The sequence below is a fragment of the Cyprinodon variegatus genome, unplaced genomic scaffold (genome assembly GCF_000732505.1).
Source record: "Cyprinodon variegatus isolate N-32 unplaced genomic scaffold, C_variegatus-1.0 Scaffold39, whole genome shotgun sequence".
Taxonomy (NCBI): domain Eukaryota; kingdom Metazoa; phylum Chordata; class Actinopteri; order Cyprinodontiformes; family Cyprinodontidae; genus Cyprinodon; species Cyprinodon variegatus.
In genome coordinates this window covers 1328374-1354224 of record NW_015150492.1, presented here as the reverse complement: position 1 = coordinate 1354224, position 25851 = coordinate 1328374, and the positions used below count along the sequence as shown (strand labels likewise).

Genomic DNA, 25851 nt, shown 5'->3' with positions numbered 1-25851 from the left:
TTAGAGATCACTTTTATGCTCACTCTGTCATAACAAACCTATTGATTTGTGTTGCAGTCTTTAACACCGGTTTCTGGCTTTTCAACCAATAACAGAGACATATCCATTTTACATACTGATTCCTGAGGGAGAACCTTTGTTTTGAAACACCCACGCAGTCCACTTGTGATATTTAGGATACAAAAGGACCACAGGGATGGCTTGCCAAAGCAGACAGATGTTCTTTTTTAAAAGATACCTTTGATTAAGGGTTTTTCTAATTATTAGTGCAGATGGTCCATCAGAGTAAGTCCAAGTGAGAGCAAGATCATTGCTTTTTGCTTCTTTGGTTTTTCACAAACTACAGAAAGGAGGTTATTATTAAAAGGTTATTTATCAATTTACTGAGTCTGGCGTTAATTATGGAGCTATCAGCTGAGCCTAAACAGCTTTATTATAAAAAGAAATTCAAAGAATGTTGTAATAATACACATTTTCTGTTTTTTTTCACTCCAAGTCAGCTTTTGTTATTTAGAGCTGTGCAATAATTGATCTTCATCGCAGTGTTAATATTTACACTCAATGACACAAAAGCAGTAAAGCAGACCCAGACCATATATTTATAATGATTGTTTTACACCACATGTGGCTGGACTCAACTCTGAAATAGAGACATTTATCTTGCCAGGAAATGTTTTTCTAAAAGGTTTGTGGATTATCAAGATATTTTTTGGAAGGTGGTTCCTTGTTCTCTGATTGGTTTCCAGTGTTTTGGCCACGGTACTCTCCTAGGATGCCAACTTTTTCCAATACTTTCAATGTTAGATCATAAACCTTGACCTTAACTATGATAAAAGAGTCCCATGTTGCTTTAGGTGTTCTTGTGGGATTTTTCTAACCTCCTGGGGGAGTGACCATTCTTGGAGCAAATTTGCAGCTCTGGGAAATTTCACATCTGTCCCCTGCCTTCTGCATGTGTGGTTAATAACTCTCATAATACTTTGTCAAAGCCATAGATATGGTTTTGTGAGTCTTTCCAGACAGATAGATGTCAGTTCTTTGTTTCTTATCTGTTAAGTTTATGTGGATTGCATCTTCTTGTGTTCCTTTTAGAGATCTTTTAGTACATTTTATGTTATCATACACTGTAGAATTTTTTTTGACCTGTGGCAAGAAAAAAAAAAAAAGTTAGCTTTTCAAAACATGTGCACAATCTTATTAATGATTTAGCAAAGATTGATGATTACATTTTCACTTGGGGCAACAATAGTTTAGCCTTTTTTCTTTTATTGAATTAAATCTAAAACATTTTTTTTTGTATTTGGGTTAGCTTTGTCTGACATTCATTTGTGTGACAAAAAAGCAAAACAGAAGAAACGTGTTGGGGCAGATACCCTGGTATGGTATGACTGAAGTGCGCAGTTTCACAGAATTGATATTATGATATTCAAAAATGTTTTCCTAATCGATAGTAAAACTTTTTTTTTTTTTTTTTTTTTACAAAAAACGGATACATTTTTTCCTTTCTGTTTTCTATAACATTTATTCATTAGCGTTAGAGCTGCAGCTATATATTGTTTTAGTAACAAATTAAATGTTTTGATACTTACAGCAGACTTCGTGTTAAACAATAGATCAAAACCTGCCTACTTAGGTAGTATTGGTATTTTATATTTCACATAATTGCATATTTTCTTATCTTCTACCTGCTTATACTGTAACACTTGAAGTATACCAAGCCATTATCTGAGTTTGAATATTTGCAGGAAGCAAGCCTAAAATTCACCATTTGACATCCATGTCGAACATTGCTCTGGAACCCTAAAAAAGAGGGAGGTATGAGTAAGGGACCAAGCAGAGATATGCACAGAGAAGACTACAAAGCATCTTTTTAATTTCCTAAAAATAACAAAAAAAAAAAAGAAAAAAAAAAACAGAAAAAAAAATGAAAAGCAAATAATCCCCCAAAATTACACAAATTATAAAAAAAAAAAAAAAAAAGAAGAAGAAAGAAATGTGACCAAGTAAGCCAAACACTGCTAAAACAAGCATCACTGACCTAATCTAACAATAAACACACAGCGGATTATACACAAAAGTTAAAAAAAAAGTAGACACAAACAACAATGAATTACACTATGATGCTTGTTTTGGCCATAAACTCATAATTACAAACACTTTTCAAACTGAAAAATAAGTACCAAAATTTCAACATTTCCAGATCTTTTGTTTGCAAAAAGTTAGATTCTCCTGCTTTCATCAGACTGATTATTTTCATCTACTTGCATCATAATGTAAAAGGGTTAAGGACACGATTCTCTAGAGTTTGACTGCATAGGATAAACAGCCACACATACCCTTTTACTCTTTTTGGAACAAACAAAGAGCTTTAAAATAACTTTCAAACTCCAAGTTTTATGATTTTCAAATAGAACTTGTTCAGTTTGTTGTGAGGTAATCTTTTTATCCAAATTTGTGCTTCTGTGGAAAGACATAAAGAAAAAAAATGAATCAACCCTTTAGAAATGTCCCTATTTTCTATGTTTTCGTGTTAATAGTTTCAAGCAAACTGGTAAACATAAATGAATGTATAAAGTTTGTTGTAGAACACTTGATTTTAAACCAAACATTAAAATGAAAAGAGCCTCTCTGCTGTGATTAACAGAGCTAAAAGTGTTCCACGTCCTCTGTTGTAAACATTAAACCTTTTATAATAAGCCAGGAACACTGTGTTCCCTGCAAATGTCTGGGTGCAAATCAATGAAGGAAAACCTTCAGTGACTCTAAATCACTCTCTGTTACTCAGGAGCTGTGGTTTGAACAGTTAAGTCTCTCAAAGTGCACATCTGGAACCACTCATTTATGGATGGACCGAATGATCTCTTGTTGTTGATATTTCAGTAAAAGCATGAATAAAATGTAAGCACATCCTGCCCATCTAAGTGTTTAAATCTGCAGTAAGAAATGCACCAAAAAGTCCAAGGGAGTGAAAGCAGATAAGGCCTAGAGTTCAGCTAAGGGGAGGCTTTGGATGGGAAGAGAAGAGAGAAAAAGGATAAACAGATGTGGGTGAAAACTAAACAAGGCATTTGAGTTGAAAATATAAGTGTAATGGACAAATATTATGTATTTTTATCATATAAACCTCAAAATGTGGCTGACAGGATTACTAAGTGGATATGCAGTGGAGGCATACACAGGGAAATGTGACTCAGACTGTCGGAGCCATATAATGTTGTATGACATTTGACAATTGGATCATTAAAACCAATATGACAAAGACCTATGCCCCTCCCCCTGCTTAAAGGAGATGTCAAAGGTCTGTGACCTTTTCCATTTATGTGCATTGATCCCTGTGCTGGGGGAGGGTCTTCCTCCTCGCTGCCCTCCACCGTCAGCTGTTACTGTATGTCTTAGCTTCACCTGCAGGAAGTCTTTTGTTGTTTCATGATTCTTTATTTTCCCTATGCAAAAATAATACAAAATGTTTTAGTTCATACAGTTTGTTCTTAAGGACTGTACATATGCATATGTAGGTTTCTAAACATCCAAACAAGTTAAATGAAGGCACCCTATAGATGTATTTTAAGGCTACATCTAAAATCACATTGTTTCAAAGTGTGACATTAGAGAAGAAGACCAACGAAATCAGACAAGCTATCTAAATATTTCTGGGCCTTACAATGATTGGTTATCTGAAAAGGATTTGGTAGCATTATAGATCTTTACATCAAAGACCAAAAACCACTTGATCATGAATAAATACATTTTTGAACACCAAGCGACTGTCTTGATAGTTTTTTGATGGTCCCTTTTGAGCCTAAATAAAATTCCAGCACTGGGTGACATAAGCAGACATAAACACATATGGTGTGTTTCTTCAGTAGTGCCACAGAACAGCTGGCTACTACTAAATAGAGCCCTAAATACCTTGTGGTAAAGCAAGAGCCTGACATGTTTGAAGCTAAAACAATATTAATTGAACTATTGAAGCTCTGAGTTCCAATCAGTCCTACCCAGAGCCTCATTTTAATGAATCAAGAAAAAGATAAAATTACTAACATACATTAAGTTAAGAACCAATCAATCAAACCTAGATGTCTCTCTGGCCCCGAAGGTCCCATTTTCATTTGTAAAAACGGTTGTACACAATGTCCAGCCATCACCATATTCAGGAAGTGATGGGTTCTCCTTTCCAGAATTATCTGCTGCCACCTTAATTCTACAGTGAATATCTTGTTCAGAAACAGGCTAAAATTGGTGATAAACTACAGTTGAACGAGTCCTGCACAGACATGGAATGAAAAGCACTTTTTGGGAGTTGTCCAAAAGCAAAATATAACTTTAAAAACTAGTTCAAAATGGACATATAAAATGTTTTTTAAAGTTTTTGTTGAGGTTTTCTAACCTTTTAAAACCAGTTTTAATCTAGTCTGTCAAAGCAACTTTACAGATGTTTTTAGAGGCATAATGTCATCTGAGGTAAGAAAGCTATTCAAGTTGTTGATAATAGAACACCAAACAGTTTTAGCAAAAAGAGGGTCACTCCTAGGGCAGATCCGATTTCCTTTGAAAATACCCAAACATTTCCTCTGATCTTATTTCAGACTCCAATTTATCCCTATTTGTCGCACTAAATTTGAAACTAAAGTGATGGCTTGCTTTAACATCAAATGTGAGATTCTGCATTAAAAATTCAAACTATGAAAATTCAAACACTGACAAACCAAAAATTTTAAATTCAAACAATGGAAATGCACACAGGTTCCAAACAAATGTGAAAGCTAGAATTTCAAGCAAGCTGTCACAATTTAGCTCCATACTGCTGTGCCAGTGGTGACAGAGACTTAACGAGGTGGTCAGGTGAACAGGAGTGTGCAGCGCATCACATCCACACACAAGCCTAGAGAATCTGACCTGGATCAATCTCTCATGAACAGACTAATGGAGCCTATAGAGTTGATTGCTGTAAATAGAGGGGAGCTTATTTCACATATCAGGCAATACTAAGAGCATGCATGACAAAGAAAAACACTTTTATTCAATTCACATATTCCTTTTTTATTTACAAATGGTTTTTAGTAATTGATAAAAGCTCACTATCAGGCATGTAGGACATTTAGTCTAGGAGTATAACCAAACACACTGCCCTAAATATTCTGGTCTCTGTTGCTAGGGAGGCTGGGATGAAAATTGGGCGAGATAATAAAAGCGTTTGCCAAAGTGTGTGGATTTATGCTTGAGTGGAATATGACCCTAATAGATTGCACTTCCTTCTGTCCTGTTATCTGTGATTCTGACGTGCTGTTTAAGCTCTTATCTGTCACTGCTGGATCACCGACTTGCTCGATGAAGTGGACCCACTCTGTAGTCTTCTTTTAAAATGCTTAGCCTCTTTCTGGCCGCTGGAATTAGTGGCTTTAAATGCTAATCTTGAATAATTTCTCTCAAAGGAGTTTTGCTTCCACCCTTTGTTTCTGGACTAACATTTGCAGCTCAACTATAATACAACTGAATTGTTTGTCAGGCAACAGCTTTAGATGCCATGGTATGGATGTGTTTGGCAGGGCAATGCCAAAATGTCAAGGTTAAGGAAGACTTTCTCCTTTCTTTGCTGATTTGAACCCTCTGACATAAATTACTTCACAGATGCTTAGTGGTATGAAGTTTGGGCTCATATCTACAGTGTTCCTCTTTTTTGATCCACCTTTAAGGATTTTTGTGGGCTCCATTACACCAGTATGAGCTCACGAAGAGCAAAGTGTTCACAATGCTTCACAGAGAGCACTTAGCATTACATAGCCTCATTCTTGCCATTGAAGCCTGGAAAGCATCCATCTGAGAATCCCCTCTTGCACAGTGCTGTTATGGAACAGTGTGTTCTCACTGGGTGTACCCCTGCTCACAGGTGCCAGCTCTGCAGGAACAGATTCTGCAGCCAGAAATTTCTTCCTGCACCTCTCTTGTTCTTCTGTAAAAGAACAGTGTGTGCTGTGTCATGGAGAGGATTCAACCACAATGGTCTGAGGGGTTATTTTTAGGTTAAATTTCATTGTCTTCTTCTGCTCTTTGGGCAATTTTCCTTAATCAATGATGATCTTCTTTTACTGGAGGGATTCTGAGTTGTTCAGGTTGGTTGATTAGCTCTGCCCTCTCAACATTTCCTGAAGTGCCCTGTTTTGAATTTAATAATGCTGTCACAATTACATGGGTTTTTAACCTTAAATATGTTTTTGTAAAAATATGTTGATAATTCATTAGATGATTGCAGAGATTATAGAGATAAAGTTTAAGTTTTAGGGCATTTGCACTTCCTGATTTTGTATTTCTAAAAGAATATCCGTGGGTCAGTGTGACATGAATTTTTGTCATCTGTCCAAATTTGCACCAGTGGAAAATTTCTGCTCATGCTAAATATATCCATCACTCTCTCTGATGAAAAGAAGTTGCTGCTCAACTGTAACTTCATTTTCTAGATGCTACTAAATGACGTTTACTTTTATCTATCTATACAGTGATATTTTTTTCCAAGCATTACCATACATTAAGTTACTAGCATAGTTTATATTGCATTTTAATAGTAAGTAACCTGGAGCAAAAAAAAAAAAAAAAAGGTTGAAACGTCATTTAATACAAGCATTGTTACAAGAGGGGGTTTGATTGTTGTTATGCCAAAAAAGTTTTTTCCATTGATTATACAGAATATTTTTGACATACAATTTTTTTGAAAATAAAATGTAAATAGTTACATATCCATCTTTTAAAAATTGATTGTATTGTTGAAGAATTTTATGAGCTTTTAAATAACAAATTGGGTATTTACCATTATGTTTTTTTTATTTTTTATTACTTGCATGCTTACAGTTCTTCTTATACACTGCTGTTCCATAGCCGTGCTGTTAGATAAAAACTGTTATTATACTGGTGCAGAGTGCTGTATTTGTGGACAGATGAAGTGCTAATTAATCATTTATTTTATGATTACTTCATAATAGATGTTAAACATACTCTGTATCTTGTTTGCAAGTCTGTTTTTTTTTTCATTTTAGTCTGATTTCAAAAGAAGAGTGAATTGGTTAGTTGGATCACTGATTAGAAGTTCATATATTTCTTTTATTTCGAAGCTTTAATTGACTAGGTTTTACTAAAACTGTACATTGCAAAACTTTTATACCTTGTAAATTGTTTCTTATTTGATCACATTACAATTGCAAGCTTCAGGGACTTCTATTGAAGTTTGTGTGATACACTGACCCAAACAAAATACAGAACTGTGAAGTGCTAGAATAAATCTAATCGTATAGAGGGGATCACCATATATTTACAAGGTTTTAATCAGCTAATGAACAGTTTGTCCACCTGCTTGTAAACTATTTGTAAATCTCACTATCATTCGGATGTCTGTGAGGGAATCAGAGGTCAAGAATTTCCACAGGCAGACTCGTTTTGTCTTTTTTAAACAGCATCATTAAGACAAAGACACCCGCAGGTCAGGAGTACAACTTTGCAGAAGTTTGGTTAAGGTTTAGTATATTAACTAAGCTTTGAACCTTTTATGAAGCGCTACAATTTCATCTAACAAACGGAGAGAGCTCTGCTGTTGCTAGGACAGCTATTAGCTGCAGACTCCACAAATCTTGCAAAAGGCAGGATTTTTAAAGCATTCCAAAATCCACCCAAACATTTTTACTGTAGAATTTACTGGAAATAACAAGTAAAAAAGCTCACAATAAAGTGTTTTAAAACTAATTCTAGCATATTATTTGATGCTGTATACAGTTTTTAGCCGTATAAAAATGACAATAATGAACAACCATTAATTGTATTTTTAGCTCACAACATTATATTGCATTCCATTCAAATTACATGGATTACCAGGCAATTAAAATTGCCAGATGTGTTTTCATATTACAATATTTTATTGTAGTATGTTTCTACAGTTGATCTTTGTTTATCAAATCAAGTGCTGTGATTACTGATAAAAAGGCTTTATAAAGGTTTTATCTAACAGGAGAAGATAATCTAATGTAGTGTTGATACATTTTGGATTAAGACTTAATACAGTTTATTAAAATGGAGGTGACCTCAACACTTCTATATTTTAAACCATCCAGGCGTAGAGATGAGAGGGTCTGTATAAAACTATTTTAGCCTATCACTGTACAGTCACTTACACTACTATAATGTGTAACATATAAAAGCCTACAATATTTATTTACTACTTTGGGTAGTTAAATGCATTGTCTTATTGTCTTTTCATTTGTGACAGGCTCAAAGCTATTTAAAGTCCATTAATCTTCTGAGAAGTGCAGAAACAGTAGGCCTGGCCCTGGTGTTTCTTCTTCCCAAACCTTCCTCCTTCTTGGGTCGATCGACTTGATCGTTTTGGTGCAGGATATTTGGTTGATCCCAGTTAAGCAGCTGCAGTCTCATAATCAAAGAAAATAACAATACACTGTTTAGAAGAGACAGTAGAACACATCAAGTTGTGGATACAAGCTGTAAAATGGCAAAACGAATATTTGCTTTGATTGTAGATGTGCAAGTCCAGGCAATTTATTAGCCCACAGTTTTCTTAAAGGGTTTTACATAGCATCATAACAATGTCCAGTGAGTGAAAACTCTTAGAAACATTTGTATAGGGGGGAAAACAGGGTATCCTTTGTTTATGACAGGAAGAAATACAATGGATAATGTATACAGATAAAACAGTTTATAAGACGGAATATGGAAACATACAAATGTTGGTATGGGCTTATGAAACTTAAGCAGAGGATGGCTTTGCAATGCATAAAAATAACACAACATTATTCATAATGGAACATGTAACAAAATAATATTCCAATAAAATCACCTTTTAGCACATATCTTGCATCAGGTTGAAAATGAAATAGTTGCAAAACATGCTGCCAATCTAGCCAAAACTTGCTATTGTGGGCCTACAACCACTTGGCCCTCGGTGCTTAGTGTCCAATTTGTTGCTGTAAGAACATCACAACAAGAAGGAAGTTAAGAAAAATACTTTGTTCATCTCAGAATGTTAATTCAAACAATCAAGTAACTTACATAACCTAAAATTATATAAATGTCATGTATAATGATATATCACAAATGCCTTCAGCTTGTACCCCATCCTCCACTTAACCACAAATACACAGTGTATGTAGAAGGTCCTACATGGTCCTAGATCCAGCTCACCCGCCAGCTGCTGCCTTTTCTCTTCTGTTCCCCTGCATTGTCTGTGGGGATGCTTCTCTGATTGTCCGCTATGCTCCTATCATCTCTCCAATATATACCAGGGGCTAGCCTCGGTAGGCAGTAGCCTCCCCCCGCCCTGGCTTCGTCTCCCTGGTGGACTTATCCGATCTTCCACCATGATCCCTCCATCATCTGCAGTTAGCATCTAAAGCTTGCCTCTGTCATTCATAACGCTGTTTGATTGGTTGAACTAAAGCAATTTTTTCTTCATATCTCCCCTTATGTTTTGGTAGGAGTTTTTTTTGGTATTCATAAATCATAATAATCAACATGTAAAATCTACAGACACTACTGTCTGCCTCTGGTTACTAAGCAAAGGTTTAGCCCCCCTATAAGGATGATCACATCCAGGCTCGCATTAGAATGTGTTTCTTCATATGTCTTGTTCAGTCAGAACCAAGTGAAAACAAAACCATCTTGTAATTTTACAATGCACTACTGTAAATGTCTGATTTAGGTTACTGTAATTAGTTTTGACCCATAGCGCATTGCAATACACAGTTTCGCCTTGTAAAACAATAAAACAAGTACAGACGACTAGAAATTCCAGAAATTGTTTACAGTGTATGTGAAGACACAGTTAACATTCCTGGAATGCTGGAAGAAAGGGCTATGGTCAGGTTAGACCAAATAAAAATGTATTTTGTCTACATTAAGAACAAAGTTTGTCCTGCAAATGTAACACTGCAAATTTCCCTGAGAATACCATCCCCACAGTAATGCATAGTGGTGACAGCATTAATCTGGAGAGATGTTTTCTTTCAGGAGGAACATAGAACGTGTTTAGATTTGTGGGATGGATGGAGCTATATGTATCAAAAACTGCAAGAAAAACTGTTTGAGGATGAAAAATACTTGAGGCTTGAGTTAAAGTTCCCCTTTGATGTTCAAAGTATGAGCAAGACAATTTTGCCTTAGGAGAAAAGTTCACTGCTGCACTTTAAAAAATGGAAATGCCACGAGAGCTGTACAAAATGAAATTCCATTTTGTATACACTGTGTATACAAAATGGGAGGCATGCAGGGCGTATCCGAAAAAAATGTCAGTCACCTAAGCGGACACCTCTCAGTGTGGAGAAGATGTGGCTGTACTTTGGGCCCCTCCGGATGACCAAGCTCCTAGACCTCAATATCTAACGGAGTGCCAAGCAATCTTGTAGAAAAAGCTAATTTCAGCTGCTTTTATCCAGGATCTCGTTCTTTCGGTCATGATCCAGATATAATGGTCATAGGGGAGAGTGGAAATGTAGACTGACATCTGCATTGTAGCAGCAGCGACACCGATCTGTTTTTTTTTTTTTTTTGTGTCTCCTGCTCCTTTTCCCTCTAACTCATTAATGGGATCCTGAAATACTTGAACTCCTCCAAATAAGGCAAGAACTTTCCTCCAACCTGATGTTTGCAAGGGACCTTTTTGAAGTGGAGATCCTTGGCCTTGGACTTGAGCTGATTGTCATCCCAGCTGCTTCACGCTAGGCTGAGAACCGCCCCAGTGCCTGCTGTAGGTTCTGGCAGGAGGTTGCCAGACAAAGAATTTCATCTGCAAAAAGCAGAGGCACAATTTGCTGGTCTCCAAACCAAACCTCCTCTGGCCCTTTTTTGCTCCTAGAAATCATGTCCATAAAAGTTATGAACAGGAACAGTAACAGAGGACATTCCTGCTGGAGTCCAACATGCACCAGGAACAGGTCCGACTTAATGCCAGCAAACTGGACCAAAGTCTTGCTCCTCTTGTACAGATACTGGGTGACCCCCAGTAAAGGGTCCACAGCTCCATACTCCTGCAGCATTCCCCACAGGGCACCACAAAGGACAGGGTTAAATGTCTTTTTCAGGCCCACAAAACACATGTGGACTGGATAGGCATGTTGTGTCAGTCATGACAGCCTGACTGACTCCCCCAGACCTAAGGTACTCAGGGCAGATCACATTCAACTCCAAATCCTTGTTATTGTGAAGTACAATCCTCTTTGCACTGGTCCTTTATGGTTCTCCCTGCAGGTAGTAGGCCCACTGGGGAATTTCAGACTTGGCCTTGCAGGTCCCAGGAAAAGGAACCCCGGTAACAGGCTTAAACGCTGATGAACCCGAACCCAAGGCCTGGCTCCAGGTTTAGGTCCCGGCTTCACTGAAATGGGCACTTTCACATGCCTCTATTTTCTTGCCGTCATAAAGGGGTTTTTTAACCACTTTACCTGACCCCTCAACCAGAGCCTGTTTGCTCTGCGATCATCTGAACACATAAACCCCTTCACCATGGTTCAAAGAGTCATTTATATTTGATTATTTCTTTAAAACAATTAAAACGTCATATTTAAAACTGATACAATTTTAGATATTTCCCAAACGAATAAATTAACTTTTTGTTACTTCATTTTAAGTAATCTGTCCAGTTCTTTTGTATTGACCATGATGAACTAAAGTTGCCCCACTGAAAGCTGGAAATACTCAGGCTCACAGCCAGATTTTCTGTATCTCCCTGCAGCAGTATTACTGCCTTCTGAACACACATACCATTCCTAAAGCACCCTGCTCTTGCTCACACTGATTTCCAAACTTTCAAACATAACCCCAAACAGGATTCTACACAAGGTCAGTATGTGTTGACGCTGCCAGGACTGCGGGGGAGAGTGCTGCCTGTTGCAGAAGGCTTTTCCATAGGCTGTCGCAGCTTGTCCAAGGCTACGGTGACCAAGACCTAACGCTCTGATGAGAGGACTTTGTGTTCCTCTGTGGCAGCAGAGGTCATTCTTCCTCCCTCTTTCTTTGTTTTCTCTTCCATGTTCCCCCAGTGTGCCTATCGGCAGCTGAGTACTGCCCATATAAAAGGGCATCATGAAAAACTACCAACAGAAAGTATAAATACATTTTCCACTTAAATGTATTAAGAATCAAGTAATGGGTTTTGAAATGTTCACATGCAACCCACTTTAGATTTTGAAAGCCCCATTATGTCACAATATATATAGTTAAAAAAAAAAAAAATAGGGACAGACTACAGCAGCCATTCCTTGGACAGGTTGCCATCCATCAATACGACCAAACAGATACATAAGACGAACCTGAAGCCATGTGCTCTATATAGTAGTTAATCTTAAACTGTAACCTGGTTTCTTTTTTGTGCTATTCTCAATATTGTGTAGAGCCATAAACATAGTTTGATTTAAGGCTCTTATTTCCAGCCAATTTTATTTTATATCAGATTGCTTTCTGATCTGAAAATGAGTCGTTTATTTTTGGCTGATTCATCTGTCATTTAAAAAGGCTTTGCTTTCACATCTGCCCAGTTATATCTCTATCTTAAAGGGATAGCTACTAGATGAAGCCCTCAGAAGGGTTTATACTGTCACCTTTTTTCCATCGGCAAGATTTGTGTGTGGGTCAAATCCTAAACAAAGGGTGACTCTTCTTTCATTGTCTTGTAAGGACAAAAACAGTCGTGTCTTTGCCGGTCGCCGCTGTAAGGAGGGCTGAAGGGATTTAAGTGCAAGCCTGGTCACCGCGGGCAACCTGGTGCTTATTAATCTGGAGGGTGGCGAGAGACTGGGGGCAGCTAACGGGGGAAGGGGTGCTGCTGATAAAGCAGTGCCGCCTGGGGGTCAGGAAGAGGGGGCATGATGGATACAGCTGATCGCCCAGTAAGGAAGTTTAGAGGGAAGGAGGAGGAGGCTCCTTCGTCGGGACATTAAGAAGCCTCTTTGTCACACTGTCACTCAAATAGATTCAAGGTGCCTGAGACCGTTCTAGGAAGGAAAAGAGAGGAGCGACTCCATTGTATAAAGTGGATCTTTCCTTGGATGCCTGATGAAGACAACAGAGCTCTTTCTTTTGTCCTCTCCAGGAGAGCTTGGTGCCCCTGTGTAGCAGAAATTAGGTTACTGTCTCTGAAAGGAACATTTTTTAAAACTAAGACAGTCTTGCTGTGGCAATCATTTAACTTTTTTATTAGCCTTGCATTTAATAATTTACCTTGAAAAGTATGGAATTCACTTTCACTTTTTCATTTTGTTAAATGTGTAGCAATATGAAAAGTGAGTAAGAATTAATAAAAGAAAAAAATCTAATATTTCTCATTTCTAAATTTGCCTTAAATTTGTCTGTTTGTCTTTTTGCCCTCCCTCACTTTTTTCTTTCCTTTCTAGTGTCCTTTATTCTTCAGTTACTCTGTCCTTTGTTGCATCTTTTTCTTATACCACATTTTTTCTTCTTTCTACACTCCTTTATGTTCCTTGCTTGTATACCTCTGTGTTTCCTATCTTGCTTTCGGGGTTTTTCCTTCCAAATGTAATTTGTTGCTTCCTTCATTGCAGCCTTTCTCCTCTCGTCCTTCATTATGTCAACCCTTGGTTCCTTTTTATCTGTCCTTCCTTTTTTGTGTCCTGCAGCATCCCTATCTTTTTTCCCTATCTTCATTCCTTTATTATGTCTTTTTTTCCTTCTTTGTATCATGTATTCCTCTTTTTAGTAAATTCTTTTTGAGAATTATTTTTTAGGGGAAGTGGTGGCCTAGTGGTTACGGCATTGTCCTTGGAATCCAGAGGTTCTTAGTTCAAGCCCTACTCCCACGGACTGCAACTCTGGGTCCCTGAGCAAGACCCTTAACCAACACTGCTCCCAAGTTTCCCACAATGGCAGCCCACTGCTCCCTAAGAGGATGGGTTAAATGTAGAGGTGAATTTCTCCAATGTGAGATCAAAAAAAGTTAAATTATTATCCCATTAATTTCTTATTGTTTTTTTTTCTCTATTAGCCTACTTCTTTGTGTCTTTCCATCCTTCCTACTGTCTTTCCTTCTACACTTTATTTGCCATTTCATAGTCAACTTGTATTTTTTATATTTTAGGCTAGGTCATTTTAAAAGTTGCATGTGGAAGAGGGCACAATCTTTACATAAAGAGGAATTACTGATAGATATTATTTTTATGTGAAGATAATTGTGCACAAAATAATTGTGCCTAACCTGTTTGTGCTAAAAATGTTGTCGTAGGATCAATGTCTGAGACTTCCTGTGAGTATAAAAAACAGACAACAACATTAGTTGAAATCAGAATTTCTTTCCGTAAAGGTATTTAGTAATAAATTGCTCTACTCTGTCTGTACTAATACTATGAAGGATAGTTAACAATAGAGGTGTTTGAATATGTATTTGATATCAGTCCTTATAGCTAATCTTTACAAATTTTATTGATACTTTGCCATTTAGAAATGGTGCTTTAAAGGCTAAATTGTTAGATTGAATGTTTATTGTTCTTCGTTTTTGGTAAAAAAAAAAAAAAAACTGAAATTGCGTTGGTTTAGAATAGGAATATTCTTGTGAAATTTCTTCTTATACTGTCAAATTAGATTACTTTTGAGCAGATTTTCACATAAGGGAATAAAAAGACAAGTTAAAAAGCAGAAATAAGGTCTTAAATAAAATAACAATAATATTTATATAAATCCTGAAAAAAAAACATAATGCAAAATCCATATCCATTTTTGCTGTTAAATAAAAGACAATTTGATTTAATAAAAAATTCTCAAAATTACCTAAATATATTACCCAAAGATAGAACCAAAGATGGTTAAAGCATAGACCTGAAACTTTACAGCCTGTTAAATAAAGCTCCCAGTTCTTTGTGGTGCTTCACACATTGGTATTGCGTTGGCCATTGCAATACCATGTATTCTGTGGTTTTCTGATCACTCCAATACTTTTTCTGTCATCCTTTTAGAAAAGTATTTCAAGTGTATTAAATCCAACAATAAGCATCTTATTACATTAAATATATAAGGAATTTGTTTATCTTTTTACTTGAAGCTTGACCTACAGTGTCAGGACAGTTTCGGACACTATTAAGCCCAGATGTTTAAACCAACTGTAAAAGACAAATTACTCTCTTTAGGCAAGCATACAGCAACTATATCAGAGTGAATCCTAGGTGGGGGGAGATGTCATTTTAGTAGATCAAAATCTTAAAGTAACACATCATCACTTTTGACCCAAGTAATACCTTTAATTTGTGATATTTTAAATGAAGCTTGCATAAAATCCATGATACGTATTGATGCTCTGTGCAGGCTGCACCTGTCAAAAACGTGCCTATGTAACTTGAGATGGTCGGATCCATCGCTGAATGAGTAATGAGTCTGAGCTCCTTTTCAACATGAGCGATAACTACGCTAACCAGAAAAGAACCTGCAGACCTCCGCCAAGCAGCTAATTTTGCCCCATACTGTGACTTACACCTAGAGCTTAAAATCGCACATGATGTGGATCATTACCAAATTTCAATGAATTGTTCCTTGGCATGAGGTGCACCTTTGATAACAATTTCCTTAAAATCCTTTCATAAGTTTATAAATAAAGCACAGTGTGTGTTTGCAGCCTCTAGTGTTTGTTCTGCTCCCCACTTTATGTTTTCTTTATTGATCAGCAGATCAAGACTTTGAGCAAGGCATCGCTCACCTGTTCTGTATTTTTGTCTACAGTATAATACTTCTAGACTTTTTTTGAGTCTGGTGCAGAAGCTGTCAATAGTCACTGCTGCTACCCTCTGGTCTAGAGGGGGAACTGCTTGTTATGCAATGTTAAAAAATCCTCCAAAAAACTGTTGTTACCGGATGATGATGTGGTTGCTTTTTGTGTGGGCTGCGGGTTAAACTGGGAGTTAAAGGTCTATCAGCCCTATTGGCAGCAGAACTTTAAGTGTACAGTTGCTCTATGGAAATGGCTTTAATTTGATACTAATGGCAAGCATAGTTTAAAATGTCTGATGATATTCTGATTTGTTATCTAGTTAATTTATAACATTTCAGAGGACTAAAACTGCATTATGTGAATTAATCTTTTAGGATGGGATTAAAAATATATTATAGTTGTATTAAGGATGAAACAATTAACCAGATTAATCATGATTAATTGATTATTGAAATAATAATTTAGTAATCGATTAATAGTTAACTGGAGTACAGAGACTGTGAAACATGACTTTAGCTGACACAGCGATCCACTTAGAGCAGTAATTATACCAAGATTGTAAAATATGTAAATCTTTTGCTTTTAAGATAAAATAAAAAACAACGTTACCGTCTATCAAATGCGCTATCCAGAACTGAAAAAGTTTGAATTTCACCTGGTTTAATTCTCTAAAAAAAACATCTTCAAGGAATCTTTTGCCATCCAATTATTAAACGAAGTAAAATATTCATTAGTTGCAACACTAATCTGGATATAGAAATTCAACAGAGGTTGCAGAGTTGTCCTTTATAGGAGTAGTAGAGGGATTTTTACTTTGCTTGCAGTGATCAATAGTGAAATCTCCCATTTGTACACCCATTGCACATCCTGTGATGTGGAGGGACTGGGGACTGCAGCTCAGGCCAGCTCCTGGAACTGGGAATCTGACCCCTCTTGCTTGGTTTGTCATCTGATAAGAGCAAATGTTTTGATAGTGTTAGCTCTTTCAGCATGATCCATGGCCGTCCTTTTACCTCCCATTACAAACAGGGCTGTCTAAACAACAGTTTATTGCCGGGACATGGCCTGGTCAGCTCTCATCAAAGATGTGCTCTGGGATGAGCCATTTAGTGTGGACCAGATGTTAGAAGAAGCTGTGATGGTGATGGAAGACAGTTAAGAATTAACTTCATTAATTTCGATTTTATACATTTTATTGTGACATAAAATCCTAGATTACTTGCCAGTATCTACCAGTATATCACAGCTTCATCCCCTAACATTAAGAACTTCTACTGTTTCTCTTTAAGCTCTCTCATCCTTCAGCTCTGACCGACATTCGACCGCTTCCAATGACAGCTTTACTGTATGATATAGACCTCTGTTGTCCTCTTCAATTATTCCCTGAATAAGTCCATAAATGTATTAGGGCTCTTTTTCTCTCCCTGGTCATTCCAGATTTGAACTGGCGCTCAACCCAGCACTGCTGTAAAATGCAGATTGGGTTCACCGGCAGGCCTTTTTTCCCACAGTCATGAGTTGTTTTGTAAACTGTCAGTTGATTTTCATGTTATAGAAAACATACATAACAGTAATTGTCCAAGTTGAATGTTGAAAATATCAATAAATGGTATTTCATAAAGGTTTACCTATTTTAACAGAATTATAAATAATTCTGGCATCCAAATTGCTTAACCAAAATGTAAATAAAAGAGTCTGTTTTCCCAATGATAAACAAAATCTTTATCCATGGAAGATAACAGCAAGTCTAAATATTCCAGTGTATGAATTATTTAAGGATAAACTTTATGGTCTGCATACAGTTTAGGAAGAATGTTTTACTTTGTTCATCCAGTCCACAATAGTACAATACAATAATCAAAGTACAATAAGTACAATAATCATTTAGCTTTGAAATGTACATAAAGATATTAATCACTTATATATCACTTATATATATATATATATATATATATATATATATATATATATATATATATATATATATATATATATATATATATAAATTAAACAATGTTAAAGTAATTAAAGTTATGAATTAGAATAATCATAATAGTTAAAAGAACGCATGTCAGTGCAAAGGACTACCATATGTTTAGGTTGTGCTGCAGAAATTTGAATGAGCAGTTTACGGATTGTTTACAAGTTTGGTATTTACAGCTTAGATATAAATGAGATTGTAAAATTTCTGTTGAACTAGAGCAAAGCACAAAAATTATTTTCCAGAGAAGTTGCAAAATATTTCAATTGTGAGAACAAATCTTAATAACTTCTTTGCAGATTCAGTATTGATTTATTAATCAATGAATTGACCCGTTGTTACACTTCCAGTTGGACACATAATGATATCTTTCAGTCTGCATTCTAAAGGTCATTTATCTACGATTTTCTTATTGAAGAAGCAACCCCACCAAGCAGTGTTTCCCCGAATTGGCATCTTTTAACTGAGCTTGTTTTCCATTTGTGCTGCATCAGTTCTCTGTTTGATAGGCATTAGCCATGAGATCACGCTGGCTTTTGTCTGCAGCTGAGATTTAGTTTAAGGTTAAATACCTTGCCCTTAAACCCGTTCTCTGGGCCGCAGTGTGTGGCAAGGTCACCACTCCAATCAGCCCAGAGGTAACACAAAGCCTTCTTGTCCACTAATGAATTAGCTCCTATACGTTCCTCAGCGAGTTACCAGGTCGTTCTCTGAGGCTTCCCTAAATCCTTTGCCCTTTCACACACACACACACACACACACACCGACCTTCTTTCCCCAAATTTTAAAATGACTTTTATAACTAGACAGTAAACCTCCAGTGGCTTAATGATGATGACTTCTTCATCTGCTCAAATGCTCCTTTTGTCCACCACTTCAGGCCCAAAATCCTACCCCCGTTGCCTCTGGTCACATCAGGCTTTAAACCCTGTTTCACCCCACTTTATAGTTGCAGAGATAACCCCCCAACACACACACACACACGCACACAAAACTCACATGCACAGACGTGCACAGGCAAGCACGTGCCCACACAGACACACATATACCCTGAAGCCATTATCTTCAGTGAGCCCTGCACTGTCTTTCTCTTTCTCTGTGTTGCTGCCGACTTCAGCAATGGCATTCATCTGGAATGTTTGTCTTTGTTTGTTTGGCTCACTGGAAAGCCTTGAGTGACCTTAGCTCATCTGCTATCCTCACTAGCACCTATTTGCACTTCAGGGCCCAGCAGGTAGTCCTGAGGAGCACAAGGAGGAGGAGGTCTTGGAAGGTTTTTTTGGGGGGGCTTTTATAAGGAAATTAAAGCTGCCACATGGATAGTAAACGAAAGCGTGAGTCCTCACACCGGCGGGCGTTACATAAAGCCCAGCGTGCCCTGATGGAGAAGCAGATTCTGCCACGGGAATTTTCACAAGATTGCTGTTTTGTTATGTTTTTTGTTGGAGTTTTTTTTACTGTTGAGCTGCAGGGTGACTGAGTCATTTTCTCACCTTAACAGTTTCTACTAATTTATTCCTATTTTTCCCCTATTTTTAATCAGTTTAATAAATCTAAATAAATCATTTAATCTGCATATTAAACCATGACATTCAATTTATGTATGTTGTAAGCTTTTTCTTAAGAATTATAAAGATAGATTCATCAAATCATTTCCTAAATTGATTTTTCTGGTTTTGATCCTTGTACACAACATCCATTTACAACATTCAACCTTACGACCCTATGGCAAACCTAAATAGCTTTTCATGACCTTCTCCTCATAGACTCTTCATTATAAACATCATATTATCTCCCTACATTGTGAGCAGAAATAAAGACCAAAATCACCACAGAGTGTACATACCGGCACATGGTCAGTATAGAAATCTTTCATTGAAGACCATGCAAATAAGAAACCAAAGACCACTGCAAAAAATTGAAATCTAAATAAGTCTTTTTTTATATATATGAGTGCAGTTTTTCTTTAATTGGGGAGGTAAGTGAGACACTTTGCCACTGGAACAAGACCATTTACATTTAAAATAAGAATAAACAATTGCTTTGTCTTATTTCAAGTGCATATGATCTAATTATCCCCTTTTAAGAGTAAAAATATTAATTCCATTGGCAAATCATCTTATTTACCTACTCATATAATCGTAAATACACTTAATTTAAGAAATGTTTACTTATTTCTAGATCATTTTGCAGAGCAACAAATTTCAACCAACCTATACCAAACTATTCTACCTGTTTATTTTGGGATTAGCTAAATATATTTGTGAGAAAAAAAAATAGTAAGAAAACAGATTTCTACAGAAAATAATCTGCTCTGTCTTTTAACTCCCTTTCAGTGTTAGGGTTAGGATTACCTAATACACTGGATGTATCTTAGAGTTCTCAATTCTCATTTCAAGGTGTTCCTAATGCCAATTCCTTCCTACAGTCACCTCCTGCTTGCCCAGTATATGCACTGTTGCCACTTTCTATATGTAGAGGAGCGGCTGCAGCAAATTGCAAAGGCTTCTCAACGCATATGATAATAGCTTCTCATCCAAAACTCTTTATATTGGCTTAGAATTTCGTGACCAGCTGAAACAGCATGCTGACAGCAACTGGATTGGGCTTTTATAAGAAATACTGCAGTTTCTCATGTCACTACATTTCTTTACACCCAAATGTTTAATTAATTTTTGTGGCCACACATCCTAAAAAAAAAAGAACTAGAGCTAGAAGAACATTGTTCATACCTCACCTCTCTTACAGCTTGTCAAAGCCTGAAGCCCCCCCGCCCACAACCACCGCTTTTGATGACGTGACTCGTCTTTCCTGGTGGCACTGGCAGAGCCACTTCCCCTTTGTCCCCTTTGGTGCTCAATTCTGTGGTGAAGGATGAGCTTAGGGGCGGGAAAGTTTTCAATCTACACTCTTTTGTTTCTTTTGGCACAGAGTCTTTGTGGACAGAGAAAATGCTGGGTTTACTCATTATCTCCGTTTTCAATAGGATGCTTAAGACAGGCCACGTCAAAGTCAGGGGCTAGGAGATAAATGATGCTGATGGTTCTTTTCCCCTGCTTGAACTTGCTGTTATCAAAATAACCCATTTAATGATTTCATCTGTCTTAAAACAGATTAATAAATCCTCAAACACACCTGGAGTAGTCTTAGAAGTTTCAATATCTGGTCTAATATGGTAATGAATAGGAACAATTGGGTGAAACTAAACCCTGGTGTTTAGGGAAATCTGGTAGGTTTGAGAAAATGAGCGCATGAAAGCTCTGAGCTAATGAAGGCCACGATTGGCTGATGTTGTTGTTTATAGCAGCCCTGACACTGAAAGTGCCACCATATAACCATTGGAGAGAAGGTGAGAAGAGCTCTGCACAACTTGGTTAAAACAACTCTTGACCAAGTGTGTGGTAATGAACTGGAAGATCCCTCACAGAGAGAAGAAAATCCTGAGCTTTATGTGAAATTGTGAAATTTCAAAATGCTAATGTAATTTCAACTTAAATATTGAACGTTGTTTGACAGTTGGTCTACCTATAGTCAAGACTTTTTTTTTTTTATCTAGACACAAAAAATGGCTTGAATTTCATCGCATAAAAAGGCTTTTTTAATTCGAAATGATGTTTATCTCTGCTTAAAAAAATGTATGCAATCAATTTGCGGCAAAACCTTTCAAGTTAAAAGCATTGCCAACAGAGAGCTGGAATTCCTGCCTTTCACCGGTTGTGAGTTTGGAAAGACTTTATCTTTGACTGACAAATTCTTGTCAACGTTTTCTGACCTTATTGAGTTTGAAGAAAAGCCAGCATATCATACTGGTTGGTTTACAAAAATATATACCTTCAAGCATTACTTATTAAATGATACTGTTAAAGAATTAAAGGCTCCGTGAAAGTTGCCTCAAAGAACCCAATCTAGACCTACAAATAAACCAGACCTTCGACAGACAAAAATTATTTTATTAGGTTATTTTTAAACTGTTTCTTTATTTCTGAAGGTGTCTTTAATTTTTTTGAATTAGATATATTACCAGTTTTTCCACTGCGGTGACTTTTTAAAATCAACCAACCAATTGAATGCTGTAAAAATTTCAGATTTCTCTTGAAAATGATGTAACACAAATTTTCAGACTTGAGGATGTTGGATCTTGGTACAACATTTTAAAAATCTGTGAACTTTGAACAGAAGAAAATGATAAAAATTCTTAGCAATGATAGGCTAACTTGGCTTCCTGGTTAGTTTGATTTTTGCACAATTGCTTCTCAATCAAGCTCTATTTTAACCACTTGCAAAAACTAGTCATTTTCTCAGTGTCTGACCTCGGATACTCAGAAAATCCCTGCCATCATTGCTTATGTATTGTTCTTATGCTGTAACATTTCCTATTCCAAGGTGACATGCAACCTCCACCTCCAGGAATTAGACTTTTTGTGCCTCAAAAGGCATCTTTAGATGAGTATAAATACTGTTTTGAGGCCATTTTTAGCTTTTTTAAACATAGCTTAACTCCACTGTTAACTTGATTTGCCGTTGTGGAAAGCTCTTGGTTTGTTTTCATTAATTCTGCCAGTGCCTATGTCAGCTTCTGTATGTCAATCTATATTTTATGTAAACAAGCGATATAAGCTCTGTATCACAGTACTAAGCTGAAATATATCTATTATATTAGCTGTAGAAATAAATGTGGACAAAAGGAAGAAATGTAAAGAAATATCAATTTTAAGAGCTTTACTCAGATCTATGTACCAAATAGAAATATCTGAATTTCATAGATAATTCTAAATTGTATAACTATCAGATCTGCAATATATCACTTTAAGTATAGACAAGTATATGTTTGAGATTTCTATGTAGAGAATTTATAAAGATATTGTAATTATATTCCAGATCAACTGGTAAGAATCTTACACTGGGAAATCCCTATTTTTGATTCATTTACATTAAGATGTGTGGTGAAAACTTTCCACCCAGTGACTTGCTTCCCTCTCCTGTTTGCAACAACGTGATAAGGTGCTATCAACGATCACTAATGATATATAATCCCCAGCATCTGCCAGCAGCTGTAGATTTGTGGCACATTTCTGTTTATTTATTTTGACCGGATGAGCCTCTGGTATTTATAACAGGAGTTTAAAAAGCCTGGTGTGCGGGGTCAACCCTGGGTAAGACTGCAGAAACAAAATGCTCAAGCTGACCTGACATTCCTGTCCCTACTTTGGTGGAGATAGATCCCCCCCACCTACCCCTCCCTACAGCTAAATTGGTCCCCCAATAAAATGTTGGGTGTGGCAGCTTGAGCTGAGCTGAGCTTGAGCGTGAGAGCAGATTGAAAGAATTACTGCCACCCCCGACTTGCGGCGTTTTACCCCTGACTTCTTGAAAATGAAAACTTCCAGAATGTCCGTGGAGGATGTCTTGATGCACAGGGGGTCACGCGTGGCAGAGCCGTGGTTCAACAGGCAGATGTGAGACCATGTCTTTGTCCCCCCCACACACACACACTCACACCCATCTTAGCTTTTCTGGCCCCCAATAGCATCTGTCACTGTGGGGGGGCCCACAGGGCCGAGATGAATGAGCCCCCAGTGGATTCCCTCCTGCTTGGCAAATGGCACAGGACAGAGGAGTGTGCAGGGGACTAGGGGGAGGGGTCTGTGTCGATTCATGTTTGTTTGCATGTGAGTGAGATAGAGAGGCAGAGAGAGAAGGAGGGCTTCTGCTCCACTGAGGGATTCCCAATCCTTTCTGCATGGAATCATGACGAAGCTCACTACAGGACAGGACTGAGACTCCATACCTTTCCTGCTTGGATAAAAACTTCCCAAAAAAAGGATTTACTGTATATGATGGGTTTTGTTTGAAGAGCTGTGTATACATTTGTGGATTTTGTACACCGAAGTTGGATTTAAGGGCTCATCAAGGAGTTGAGGAGTCATGGAAGGTACAGAAGAAGCTGTTTAATTTGGCTGTGTGCCACATGTGACCCTAATTCAGCATTAATGATATGGGCTTTTAGCACCTCATTTAGACAACGTGAAGGGATGTTTGTCCTTTTTCTACCATTTCTCAACCCCATCCCCCTTTTCTCTCATGTCTGATGGGCTGTGTCTGTTCTAATGTTAAAAAGGGACTAAGTTCTTTCCCGCATAAGACCTATAGATATTTAACTTGTATGTGAAAATACAGAAATGCAGTGTGAATTAGTTAGTTTTTTAATGAGTTTCTGTAAGATAGTATGTGGATTTTTCTAAGAAGAAATGAAAAAATTTAAAAGATTTGTAATTTTATTTTTTTATTTTTTTATCTGATTATCTACTTAGCAAACATGAAACAATTGCTGGGTGTCGAGTCAAATTGTATGCGAATACTCTGCATTTTTTTAGGCTTATCTGGATATAAAATGTAAAGAGGCATTAGCTATTTGCTTTAATTTGACTGTAGTTTGAAGGCTCTGCCCAATTTGAATTTAAGGTGGGGAGGTAAGATTAATCCTGCCTCTATTGTAAACATTGTAATGCAATTATGTCCTTTAGAGGGAAACAAAAGAATGACTGGAGAGAAACAGAAGGCAGGGTAAAAAGTAAGATCCCCAATTATAGTTATGTTTGTTTTGTTTTTTACTTATTTTTTTTATGCCCTACAATTTTATTGGATTAGATGTGATCCAATTAAGACAGAAGGTATGGTTATTCTTGCACCAAACATACATTTTAAAAATACTTACATGATAAATTGCTAAATATTTGCATTTTAAGATTTTAGATATCATTTATATTCCTATTTAAAAATGCTTTTTTTAGTAGCTGTAACTGTTTTTTTTTATGTTTTGTAAGTTTTTGTTGTCTTGACAACCCAATTACATCAGTGCATTTTATTTTATGTTTTATCTCATCTGGGCTTCCTTACAGGATTTCCGCTTTTTATATTAAACATAAATAAATCAGCTGAACTGTGTTTAATTAATAGATATAAATGTCTGAATGCAGCACATTATTTGCTGTCATTAAAGTGAGTCCTTTTCAGATTTGAACTAAGTTCCTCTTGTGGGAAATTACACCAACACGTCAACATTCCCTCCCGTCTCATCACTGGAAAAACAGGAACCCCTGAAATCACCCTGGGGTTGTGTTTTCATCTAGTTTTCTGGTTTCGTCTTTTACTATGTTGTCAAGCATACATGGCCAGATAAAAATCTAAATATTTCCTTGATTCTGGGTCATTAGCTCAGTGTAAATGTTTTCATAGAGGCAAATTAGTGGAGGCACTAAACAGCGGAAAAATCATTTTGCTTTACAAGCTAATATGGTTTTTCCATAGAGCTTTTTTTTTTTTCTTTAGTCAGTCTCAAAGGTAAAACCTTGCACGCTTCCTCCTGACACATTGACGTTTTTAACTCTTTCAAGCTGGCTAATCATTCACAAAACAAACTCCGGTGTGGTCAGTTAATGTAAGTTGTTCTAGTTTGTGGACCTTTGCTGTTTGAAGGACTTGGACCCCCAGATCCAGCTGCCCTCTATCAAGAACTGCGCCTTGGTCAGAGGTGACGGTTGACTAGATTGGAACAATCAGTGTTTTTGAAGAGAACTTTGCTTTTGTTGTTTTAGAGTATATCAAAATCAGAGCAGCCAGACAATACCTGGTCTAAGGGTCAGAGTAGTTGTTTAATCCATTGAGCAAGGAGTTACTGTGTGTAGGAACTGCTGCGGCATGCTAAAACAGCCGACTCTGTTTAATGAAAATAGACCCCAAGGCCATGGTAGTATCATGTAACACATTTTTAAAGCCTTGTAGTAGAGCATACATGTTTCACGGTGCAGGCTGCACTTAATGTTTGAGTGGTCATAAGTGCCTCCATTCATTTTAATCAGTTAGCATGCTCTTTGGACTGCTATGACCTGCAACACAAACTGCATGGAGCATTATTTACTTTGGCCTTCTGAATTACAGGAACACTCAAAAAACCTAAAAAGCTAATTTAGCTGCATGTTTTGTTATAAATTGATTTTTATGAAATGGGTAAAGCTACAGGAGAGTATAATTTACTTACAATTTTCAGCAGTATTTTCTTTGGGGTAAGAGTTGTAGTTTGTAGGGTTGTAGTAACACAAGACGAGATGATACGAGAAATAAGCTTCTCAAAATTTACCTATTTTGGGGGGAAGTACAAAAATATTTCTTGCTT

The 25851-nt window shown here is 36.9% G+C and overlaps 1 protein-coding gene across 10 annotated transcripts in view; it reads left to right on the top strand.

The window, feature by feature from the left end:
- greb1l (growth regulation by estrogen in breast cancer-like) overlaps window positions 1–25851 on the top strand; it is a 66518-nt gene that overhangs the window by 6564 nt on the left and 34103 nt on the right. For 9 of the 10 annotated variants that reach the window (XM_015369939.1, XM_015369938.1, XM_015369937.1 and 6 more), the window contains exon 1: window positions 23370–23610. The exons of the other annotated variant lie outside the window; for it this stretch is intronic. The gene's annotated coding sequence lies outside the window, so the exon portion shown is untranslated. Of the gene's footprint in view, window positions 1–23369; window positions 23611–25851 lie in introns of those variants that run through there. 10 annotated transcript variants of the gene reach the window in all.